Source organism: Homarus americanus, unplaced genomic scaffold, assembly GCF_018991925.1.
Source record: "Homarus americanus isolate GMGI-L3 unplaced genomic scaffold, GMGI_Hamer_2.0 scaffold48254, whole genome shotgun sequence".
NCBI lineage: Eukaryota > Metazoa > Arthropoda > Malacostraca > Decapoda > Nephropidae > Homarus > Homarus americanus.
In genome coordinates, this window is record NW_024718688.1 from 18,472 (window position 1) to 29,629 (window position 11,158).

Genomic DNA, 11,158 nt, shown 5'->3' on the forward strand with positions numbered 1-11,158 from the left:
CCTTCTCCCTGGCTGGATTTGCAACCTGAAGTGATTGCCCTCGGTGGACCGTTCCCGAAATCCCACGTGAACCCTGTTATTATCTGAAAATACCACCTCTCCAGGACACAGGATGTAAGGGGGTGCCCAATAAACTAGCCCCCTCGGGGGCAAATCTGAAAAAAAAAATCTGACCTCTCCAGGATCGCCCACTGGTCCCCAGGTAGGGTCGTCCTCTACACTGATGGCTCTGTTGACCTCACTACAGGTCGGGCCGGGGCTGGTGTCTATATCTCCCGTCCTGATGCCCCTGAGCCTATTAAACTTTCTCTCAGAGTTTCTGACGGGGCATCCTCCACTCAGGCTGAACTAATAGCCCTCCTTGCTGCCCTTCTCGCTGAGGAAGAAGCAGATGGTTTCTGCCCCTTTGTTTATCTGCTGCGATTCCAGGTCTGCTCTCGACGGGATCGCATTTTGATCAGGAGAAAATAAGGACCTCATCCTCCGAATACGAGGGTTAACATCCACACTTCAGGATGCAGGCCGTCCTGTGACATTCCTATGGATACCCAGTCATATCGGTATCTTGGGGAATAAGGCAGCAGATGGCCTTGCCAAGACTGGCTACAACAAGGCCACAACTGACTACGTTGTTCCTTGAGCACTTTTACAGCGTAGGACCCAAATTCGCCGCAAACAGAGCGAAGCCCAGGAAGCAGCCATCCCCCTGGACTCCCCGCCCACCTGGTACGATGTCCTCCGTAAACTTCCTGACTTCTCCCTACGTCTACGGGAAAGGGGCCGCGGAAGGGGGGACGTGATTGCTGCCATTATCATCATTGGGTAGCATGACTTTTGGCGGGAGATTGGGGCAGCCCACACATCCCTGAGCAGCTCTTTAATGCGTTATGCAAAAGACCCAGCGCACCCCCTTATTCACTCCTCCTAAGATGTCCCCACACACAGCAGCTTCCGTGGCGCCTGCTGGACCACCACTCCACGACCCCTAGCCCGAGGAACCGTCGTTCCCTCCCAATACTGGCCAGATATTTTGTAAATAATATTAATTATGTGTTAAAGGAACATCCTTCCTTCCTTAGGCTTTAGTAAGCCCCTTTATAATATTTATACTGTATATGCTTTTCACACTTGCCAGATGATTCTGGTGTCATTGTACAGGGGTACCTAGTGACAGCACTAGGATCCCGCTTCCTCTATCTAGGAATAAACAATTGAAATTGAAATTGAAATTGTTATATCAAAACATGAACGAGAAGAAAAGTCAAAAGCTAGCGAGCTACAACTTAAATTATTAGTATAAAAGATCAATAAAGAATTTTAAAATACAGCATGTCTAGTTGATCCCGGATACTTTTACTCTCCTAATTTCCTTCAAACTTTCCCCTCATTTACGTCCACCTAACCCCCCCCCCCGCCCCAATACTTCCAAAGTACTTCCAACAAAAACCCAGCAACAAATATTAGCCCTTCATCCTTATCTCCAGGCTTCAAGTGAAGTTTGATAACGTAAAAAAAAACAAAAAAACATAGGAAAAAAATGCTTCTGTAACAGTGCCATGTAAATTGTCATGTTTTAGAGAAAATCTATGAGAATCTAGTTTAGACAATATTCCTGCCAAAAAGCCATTATAGAGGCATATTACACCAAAAAGAGCCTGCCTATGTGCCTACATCTTAGCCAATCACCGTGACCTCTAAGTGTGACGCGAAAGGCGCAGCTGAGCTGTTTTTTTTTTTTTTTTATTGGACACCCCCTTACATCCTTGTTTAAGGTGAAGCGCAGAAGCGTTTACAGCGCCCAACAGGGAAGCATGCTAAGTTCATGGTTGATGATGATGATGGGATGGAGAGAAGAGAGCCATTGGCTCAAGAAGGTGGAAGACGGTGTAGGAGGAATATGTCTCATGAGTTAAGGGCGTAGAAGCCTGAAGAGTCAAGGGCGTAGAAGCCTGAAGAGTCAGTGGTTTATGTCAAAGCAAGTTATTGGAAGCTCAAACAACTTTCCCTGAATACGAATTCGCAACTTTCGATTTATAGCAGGTACCTAATTTGCTGCCAGGTGAACAAGGACCAAGGGAAGCTGGCAAGTGTGTCGGAACAAATTTCCACCGACCCGGGAATCGAACCCATGACAACTGGCTTGCGAGGCAAGAGCGGTACAGCTCTACCCACAGGCGCCCCAGCTGAGCTGATTTGCTGAAAATTAGCGTCTCCTACCCAACTACAATTGGGTTGTACAGTAATAAGGTTGAACAAGAGGACAGAACATGATTATGTCTCGTTGGCAATTATGTTTATTGCAATGGTAATTACTTATCTATTTTCATGATAATTTCCGATAAAACGGTTTTGATGGTACAATAAAAGCAGGTACTGTAAATATAGTAGGTGTTACAAGAAATATTAATACTTGGTGGGTTCGGAACTTAGGGATTGTGAGGCCATTTGTTCGTAATATTTTATAGGCTCTGGTGCAAAGGGTATACTGTTGGGCATTCGTCAGATTCCAGAATTACCCCAAGGGTATTTATTAAACACCCACCCATCCTACACAAGAGTGGCCTTAAAAGCATTTCGCGCACCATCACGCCCTGCAAAAATTCATACGCTTATGACTCATGCATTTAGGGAGTAAAAGCCTGAAGGGTCATGGGTTTTGTCAGCAAGCTACATAAAGTGACAAAATGATGAGTGTGTGGGGGAAAAATTCCCGGTACATTTCATCTGTTTATGGCAAAGCGTAGCAGGTCCCTAATAATGTCAAGTGCCAAGCCTGTCACTAGGAGGAGTGTTATCTGGTAAGGGAGGGAAGAGGTGTTGGTAACGGCTGGAGATCTGTCGGAGGTCGTCATAGGGCAAGTGAGGATGTAGTGAGAGAGGGTTTGAGATTCGGGTTGACTACAAAGTTTACAAACAGTGCGGCCAGGCTCAGGGTTACTAATGTACTCCCATAGGTACCTGTACCATAGGCAGTCTCATGTACATAATCTGTTGAGATCGAGTCAGGGATTGATACTCTTTGTAGTGGCGGTTGTCGTTACCGGTTACAGCATCATAGTGGCATAGTGTGGCGCTAGCCCGTTGTTTCAGGTGTGTCTAATGTTCGTCGAATGCTTCTCGTTGTGCGGTGTGTATGCAAGATTTGAGATGATTCAGGGAGAGGGCGAGGGTGGCTTTAATATCTTCTTGTTGTGTCGCTTCTTTGGCAAGTCGATCAACAGTGTCACAGGCAGTTATTCCTATATGTGACGGGATCCAAATAAACTTGACAAGGATGTCATCAGTTTGTTCTAGCCCGGCGACGGCGGCTTGGGTGTGTTGGGCGGCAGGGGAGGAGGGGAGGATAATTTGAGCCTCGCTAGCACAGAAGTGCTGTCACTGATTATAAGGAGGTTCCGGCGTTCAGTGCGAGCATAGGTCGCCCCCTCATGAATGCCCGCGAGGATGGCTATGCTTTCAGCATCAGTGGAGGAGGCCCAGTCGTGGACCCTGATTTTCCTGCAGGCCTGGCGCTCAGGAATCCACACAGCTGCCCCAGCGCTGCCCAGCGTGGTAACAGACCCATCACAGTAGACGAGGATAGGAGGGTGGGAGGTCTTTAGAGAGGAAGCGACATCATTAATCTGCTCAAGGCAGTTAAGTTTGAGCATATACCGCAGTTGGGTGGATTTACGACCAGGGAAGGTGTGGACGACAACATCAACACTCGGGGAAGTCCACGGCGGTAGAGGCGAATGAAAAGTGATTGATAGATTTGTAAACAAAGGGGCACAGCAGTAGGTGTTAACATCTTCGAATTTAAAAATTTTCAATATAGCTAATTTTTTATTTGTGTGATCTGTTTTTTTTTCAAGTAGGTCATTGTCCGTACAACTCTCTTTTGTGCAGTAACCAGAGATTATGTTTTTGAAGAGCTAGAGGCCCCTCCCCCATACTGTGTGACAGTGTATCAGGTGTTGGTAAACAAGATCATGATAGATTTCTTTCATTGCTGTGACAGTGAGTGACTGTTGAGTGTGATACAGACTATTAAAAAAAACCCAACTTCTTTCAATATTATGAGTTACTAGGCATCAATTAGAGAGTTTGAAAATCTTTCATTCACACGTAATTGTCAAAATATAAATCATATAAAAGTAGCGTAGAAAAAAAATTCTTTGCTGACCTTAAGCATAAATCAAGTACTATTTATTAACAGAGACCTTGTTAAGCTGTAAAAATACGCCGTTGTACCTTATATTTCTTATGTAATCCCTTATGAATTGTGTAAGGGGGATAGCGCGAACGCAGTCCCCCACTAACAAAAATTGCGCACTCGAGTTAACCACATTTGGGTTAATCGCAAGGGTCAGCATCACCGGAGTGCAATGGTGAGCCTCGCCCTGGGAAAACCGCCTTCGTGATCACGGTATCTCCTGTGCCAGGTAAGTATGCACGAACATCATCATCCTGAACCCTAACCTTACTTGACTGACCATCAATGCGCTGAACCTTCTTTTTTATGTTATTTACCTCATTTTACAAACAAATAAAATGATTACTCTTTCTATAATTCGTAGTATGCTAAAATAAAAATTTCCAAATTAAAAATAAGAGCATGTGATAGAAATAAACAAGTTTGGCTTTATAAACTTTATTCATTTACAAACATACTGGGCTAGAAAATGTTAACTATTGATATTTATTTTCGCGTTTTTCTTGTGTCTAAATCAAGATGATTTCAAATTAGATCCAAAATAAAGTAAATAATAGTATCTCAACCACCATCTTTAGATTGATTTGCCAGGATAAGTTTGTTAAAGTATAGAGGTAAGCCAAGTTTTCTTCTATCTCAAATTGACCTTAAGTTTCTCCCTCTCACGATTAAGTCGTTTGGGGTATTACTTATAATATCAATTATGAGGAACTTGCTATCTAGTGAGGGCTATCCCTCCTAATATAAAACTGAACATTGTGGAACTACTTTCTTTGGCATAGTAACAAGATCAATATAGCCCAGTATCATTTTATTGGGAAATTGAATAATAACCAAACTAGAAATTGATACAATTCCAAATTTTCTTCAATTATATGCAAGAAATGTCTATACTTATGTAATCATTTTACAAATACTTCAGGAACTACTTTTCTGGGCGGAGCTTCATTCTTTCATGAAGGTTGGCATACAAGGTTCATAAAGTAATCGTCTCACGCATTTAGTCACTTTCATTTCTAGTGCAATTTATATTTTTCGGAAATTAGTTTTCCAGTTACTATGTAAAAATAAAATAAAATAAAATGAAAACAGCGGGTTTGTTGGTGGTACCATAGTAAAAAAAACAGTGGCAACGGGCGTAACTCTACGTGGGGAAAGTACAGTAAATGTGTTCTTCAGTCTGCCCCTCAAACATGCCAGTTTCTTCCTTCACTAACACTGGTCAATAAGAGCTCCTAAACAAAGGAAGAAGGCTGTAGTGGCTACTCTCCCCTACAACTTCCAACTGAGCTCCGGCCGCACTCCGACCAGCCAATCAGCGTGCAGCCTAGAAGAACTAGAAAATTGCTAGTGACAGGGGGGAAGGAGGTTCAGAGGAAGAATAAAGATAGGATGGAAGTGAATTTTAGAAGGAGAGAACAGGTGCAGTGGCTAAACACCGCTTGCGTGAGGGGGTAGGCAAAATGCCGTGAGGGTGCAACAACTACAATCAGGACGTGGCAGAGGGAGGGCGGGAGCAGGTCCGGGCAAGCAAAGGGCCAACGCGGGTGTTCTGATTGTCGTCTTAGCTTAGGCAGTGTTGGCAAAACGTAGGAAGAACCGCCCCGCCACGGCGGCGGCGCAAGCCGAGAAACGCAGGTGGACGGACGCACAGGCAGCACACGATCAAATCAAACAGAGAAGGTGAAAATATAGAAATTTTGCTAGTCGTAGGGTTGTTTGGAGAGAGATGAAGGTAAAGTCTTTGAGCTATGTCAAAGAGGAACGGAGCGAGTTGGAGGAAGGGTTTTTGAATCTTTGAGCTTGAAATGTCAAAGTATTCATAGTAAGGAAGGATGAGCGTATCGTAGGAGAGTTTTTAGTAATAGCAGCAGACAGATTTGAGCTTTTTTGTCAAATTATGAACGGAGGCGAGAATGAGATATAGGTTGAGTGGTTTCAGTCTTGAGTTAGGTCGATTTTATTAAGATTGGATGTCACAGACGTTGGGTATGTTTGATTAGGTTCTGAGAGTTGTGGGTCTTTTAGCTATGTCAGAGAGAAATGGAGAGAGTTGGAGGAAGAGTTTAGAATCTTTGAGTTTGAAATGTCAAAGTATTCGTGGTGAGGAAGGATGAGTGTATCGTAGGAGAGTTGTTTAGTAATGGCAGGAGGAGGAACGCGCATGCGTGCGTAGTGTCAACAAAGGCTGTAAGAGACTGCTCCTTAAAATTCGTATTTCTGACGAATTCAGAGCGTCTACCAATCCCAGCCTGTGCAGACAACTATAGTAAGACCCAGATATCAGCACAGTGGCATATATTTTTTTGTTACTTTTGGACTTTGTCATTTTTTGGGGATAAAACATCTGGTCCTACCACCCGATCCCTCTGAGCAAAGTTTTTCAAGTTTGCGCATGCGCAGTGTGATAGTGTGACGTCATTACCACTCCACCTGACTGCAGTGTTGCCAACGTGCCCTATGCCCGCCGTTAAACGCTCCCGTTCGTTGGAAACGGCGGCAGTAGGTGACAGTGATGCTGACGACTTTCTTCTTGAAGACACGTCAAAGAAGAAGCAGAAACCTCAGAAGTCAGGGTCTCCAGCAGGGGCCACGGCTCCCCCTTGCACCCCTTCTGGGGCTGTAGAGGGTGGACTCCTGTCATCAGGGTCCCCAAGTGAGCCTACATGTGGCTCAATGACCGACCCTCCGCCGACGATGGACATAGGGGATTCCCTTTGTCTCCCTGCCCCGTCGCGCCTTCGTCGTCTCGCCTTCCCTCGGGACTTGCCTCTGAGCACACGGACGACCTGGTTCTTCCGTCACTGCTCTCCACTTCAGGACTCAACACTTCGCCTCCGCCGAGGTCCCACAGCCGTGATAGTCACCACACAAATGGACGAGACGGTACGCCTGCTCACTCAGGTGGGCTTTCCTGCTCCCCAGGGGGAGGTGATGCTGAAGTTCACCATCATCACCCCAGAAACTCGTCGTACCAAGGTAATGGTTCGCCACGTACCCTGGGAGATCCCTATCGACGATCTTCGCCCTCTTCTCCCACAACTACTGGACATGGAACGCCGCATCAACCCGGTCTCCAAACGTCCATCCAACGAACTCATCGGCTGGTGGGTGGGCCCCCTCCCCCCGAAGGTGAATGTAGGACCAATTCACAACTGTCCTCTCGACCGATTTATCGGAACCCCGAAAATCTGTGGTCGTTGCCAATCGTGGAAACACCGCACCTGGGAGTGCACGAGGATGGTCGCCTGCGGTTTCTGTGCAGGTCCTCACGACACAGTGGAATGCAAATCGAAAATTCAGAACAAAATCCCAGTTATTCCACGGTGCGTCAATTGCCATGGCAGTCACCACGCCTGGAATGCCAATTGCCCACAGCGTCCTGGCACTCGCCCGGGGAAAACTTACCTTGTACCACCGCCCTCGTCTCTGACGAAGCCCCTGTCAACCAAACCTCAATCCTATCCACCACCGCCTCTTCCATCCACCAAGGATTTCCCATTGATCTCCTCTCCTCTACCACCCCCTCCATCACCCCTACCACCCATCCTTTCTCCCCTCCCTCCCTCTCCCTACCGTTCTTGGAACAAGGTCGTTGCCGGCCCTGCCACACAGTCACCACCATCTCCTGCCCACCCGGACCCCCGCTGTCTCTCACCAGCACCACCACCTCTTACTCAACTGAACCCTCACCGTCCCTCTCCGTCGCTACCACCACCACATGCCCAGTCGGGCCCTCGGCAATCCTCGCCGCCACCTCCAGCTCATGCACAGGTACACCAAGTTGGTTCTATGGAAACAATCACTCTCCGTCTGGATCGCCACTCCAAGCAAATCAACCTTCTCTCAGCCCAACTCGACTTGTTTGTGAAAACAATTGCGACATTGCAGAAGCAACAACAACTCATTCTGGACACCCTGACCCAACAGGGGCGCATTTTGCAAGCCCTGATGACCCGCCTCCTTCCATCTCCCGAGATGGAGGATCCATCCCTCGCTCTCCCACTCCTCCCTCTCCATTTCTCTCAACAGAATTTGGTACCTCCTCTGGAGCCCTGTCTAGCCCCTCCGACTCATCTCACACCGGAGGCCGTTCCCTCCTCTTCTTACAATGGAACATCCAGGGACTTAGACCTCGCCGGACAGACCTCGCCCAGTTTGTGCTCTCCCATCAAGTAGATGTTGCTCTACTTCAGGAAACCATCACAGACGATGTTACTCCACTCCGCCTCTCTGGCTATTCTGTTTACACCCTGCCTCGGTACCGTGGGCAGGCTCGTGGCCTCCTCACCCTTGTGCGTAACACCATTCCATCTGTTCGTCTCCCTTCACCTGACTCACATGGACCCCCGTCTGAATTACTTTCTGTCTCCCTTACTCTTGGTGACCGGACCCTTCGTGTAGTCAATGTTCATTTCAAGAGTGATTCTCTGGACCCCCAGGTTCTTCACGACCTCCATGATGGGGTTCCCACTATTGTTCTTGGCGACTTTAATGCCCGCCATCCCACTCTTACTCCGGATCATCCCACTCCATGTACCCTTAATGGATCACATCTCTCACAGTTTCTTAATGGGGATGATGATGTTCGCTTTCTTTGTCCTGACGATCCTACTCGCCTCCCCCATAGTTTCCTTGATGTTGGCTTACTATTGAACGGTCATACTTCCTTTCATCCTACCGTCTGCACCGAGCCTGCTCTGTATAGTGACCATCTTGCCGTTACTACCCATCTCAGGCTCTCCTTCTCTGCCCCGACATCAACTCCTTATCGATCCCCTCGCCTTCGTCTCACACAAGATGCTGTTCCTTCCTTTACCCAATACCTTTCTACCTGGGCGGATTCCTATGTTGTCCCTCAGTCCCTTGACTCTTACAGCGCTGATTTTGTTGATGCCGTGTATGACTCTGTCAATCGCGCTACCCCTCCACGCCCTCCCCGTCACCCCAGAAGTGCCACCAACTACTGGTATCGTATCCCTGCCATGAGACATCTCCGGCAGGTAACCCGTGATCTCCACTCTGCCATACGGAGGTCTCGGTCTCCAGAGGACTGGGAAGACTTCAAAAATTGGTGCTCCTTTGCAACTCAGGAGCGCCGTCGGATACGTGAGGCGGACTGGCTATCCTTCACGGGGTCTCTATCGTTCCAGTCGTCACCCTCTTATGTATGGAATCGGATTAATGCTATACGGGGTACTCGACGGAGGCCTCCTCCCCACCCTGACCCCGCCTCCCTTGCCTGCTCTTTAATGGAGGACTGGGCACGAGCTTCCTCCCCTGAGGCACTTCCAGATCCAATGCAGGAGGCAGTGCAGGCCCGCATCGATGCGTCTGAGCCTGTTGTTCGTGCTGCTCTTACCTCCCCTGCCCCCACTGATCATCCCATCACACAGTTCGAGCTTGACAGTGCTCGTCGCTCTAGAAAAGACACCTCTCCTGGGGATGATCAGATAACCTACTCCGTCCTCAACGCCTGTACTAATATTCCTAACGGCCCCTTGCTTGCTCTCTACAATATGTCTTATGAACATGGGGTTCTCCCGTCCAACTGGAAAAATGCCACTATTATCCCCATCCCTAAGCCGGGAGATCCTGGGAAATATCGACCCATTAGTCTTACCTCCTGTGTTTGCAAGATGATGGAGAGGGTACTCCATCGTCGCCTTCTTCACACCATAGGCGGCTTCCACAACTCCCTCAATGGTTTCATTCAACATCGCAGCACAGCACACTCCATTGCTTCCTTTTATTGCAATCAGACTGCCCGCGTCTCCGTCTTCCTTGATATCAAGGGAGCCTTTGATACGGCTCAGCCTGCCCTCATTTTAGCTGAACTTGCACGGTTAGGGGTTAAAGGGAGACTTCTACAATGGATCGCCTCTTACCTCACTGGACGTCAGGCCCGGGTTCGCGTTGAAGGCTCTATGTCTCCTGTTCAAGAAATGAACCTCGGCACCCCTCAAGGTGGAGTCCTGAGTCCCACCTTGTTTAACACTCTCATGCACTCCATTGCATCACTCCCGTGGCCGACAGAAGTTGTCCACTCAGGATATGCCGACGATGTCCTCCTCCAAGCCCCTGACTACCTCAGCATGCAGGAAGCCCTTGATCTGGTCTCCAGAGAGTGTGATTCACTTGGTTTCCTTCTTTCAACTGCGAAAACAAAAGCCATGTGGCACGGTCGTGTTGTACCTCCACCCCTTTTCTTATCAGGAACGCCCTTGGACTGGGTTAATGAGACAAAATACCTGGGTGTGTATGTAACTCGCACACGTTGTCAGATCCCTGAAGTCCGCTATCTTCGAGACATATGTTTTCGGCGTCTCGCTCCCCTCTCTACCATGTGCAGGGGTTCCCTTGGTGCCAGCATCCCTGTACTTCTCACCATGTACAAGTCTTTTGTTCGTTCCTGTGTCGACTACGCCGCCCCTGCCCTCGTCAACATTAGTCGGACTGCTGTCAACCGTCTCGAAGTTATCCAGAGGAAAGCTGCTCGTATCATCCTTGGGGCTCCTCAGTGGACACGCTCTACTTCTCTATATAACGAACTTGGTCTTTCCCCCTTACAGGATCGTGTCCAGGAGTTTTACCTAAAAACTGCCGTTTCCATTCTACGGGATCCTAGGGGCAACTATGTCCAAACCAACTTGACTACTGCTGTTCGAGACCGACCTCCATCTAGAAGACAGTGGCGAGGGTCACTCATCCGAGCCCTTCAGGAACACGACCTCCTGCCTGATATTGTTGTCACCCCTGCTGTTGGTTCGTCTCCTTCTCCCTGGCTGGATTTTCAACCTGAAGTGATTGCCCTCGGTGGACCGCTCCCGAAATCCCAGGTGAACCCTGTTATTCTCTGCAAATACCACCTCTCCAGGATCGCTCACTGGTCCCCAGGTAGGGTCGTCCTCTACACTGATGGTTCTGTTGACCCCGCTACAGGTAGGGCCGGGGCTGGTGTCT

The 11,158-nt window shown here is 48.2% G+C and overlaps 1 non-coding gene across 1 annotated transcript; it reads right to left on the reverse strand.

The window, feature by feature from the left end:
* Nucleotides 1–4,269: 4,269 nt before the first annotated feature.
* On the reverse strand, nt 4,270–4,432 carry LOC121859812. Its single transcript, XR_006087729.1, has one exon. It is a non-coding gene; the product is annotated as a U1 spliceosomal RNA (small nuclear RNA).
* Between the last annotated feature and the right edge of the window lie 6,726 nt (nt 4,433–11,158).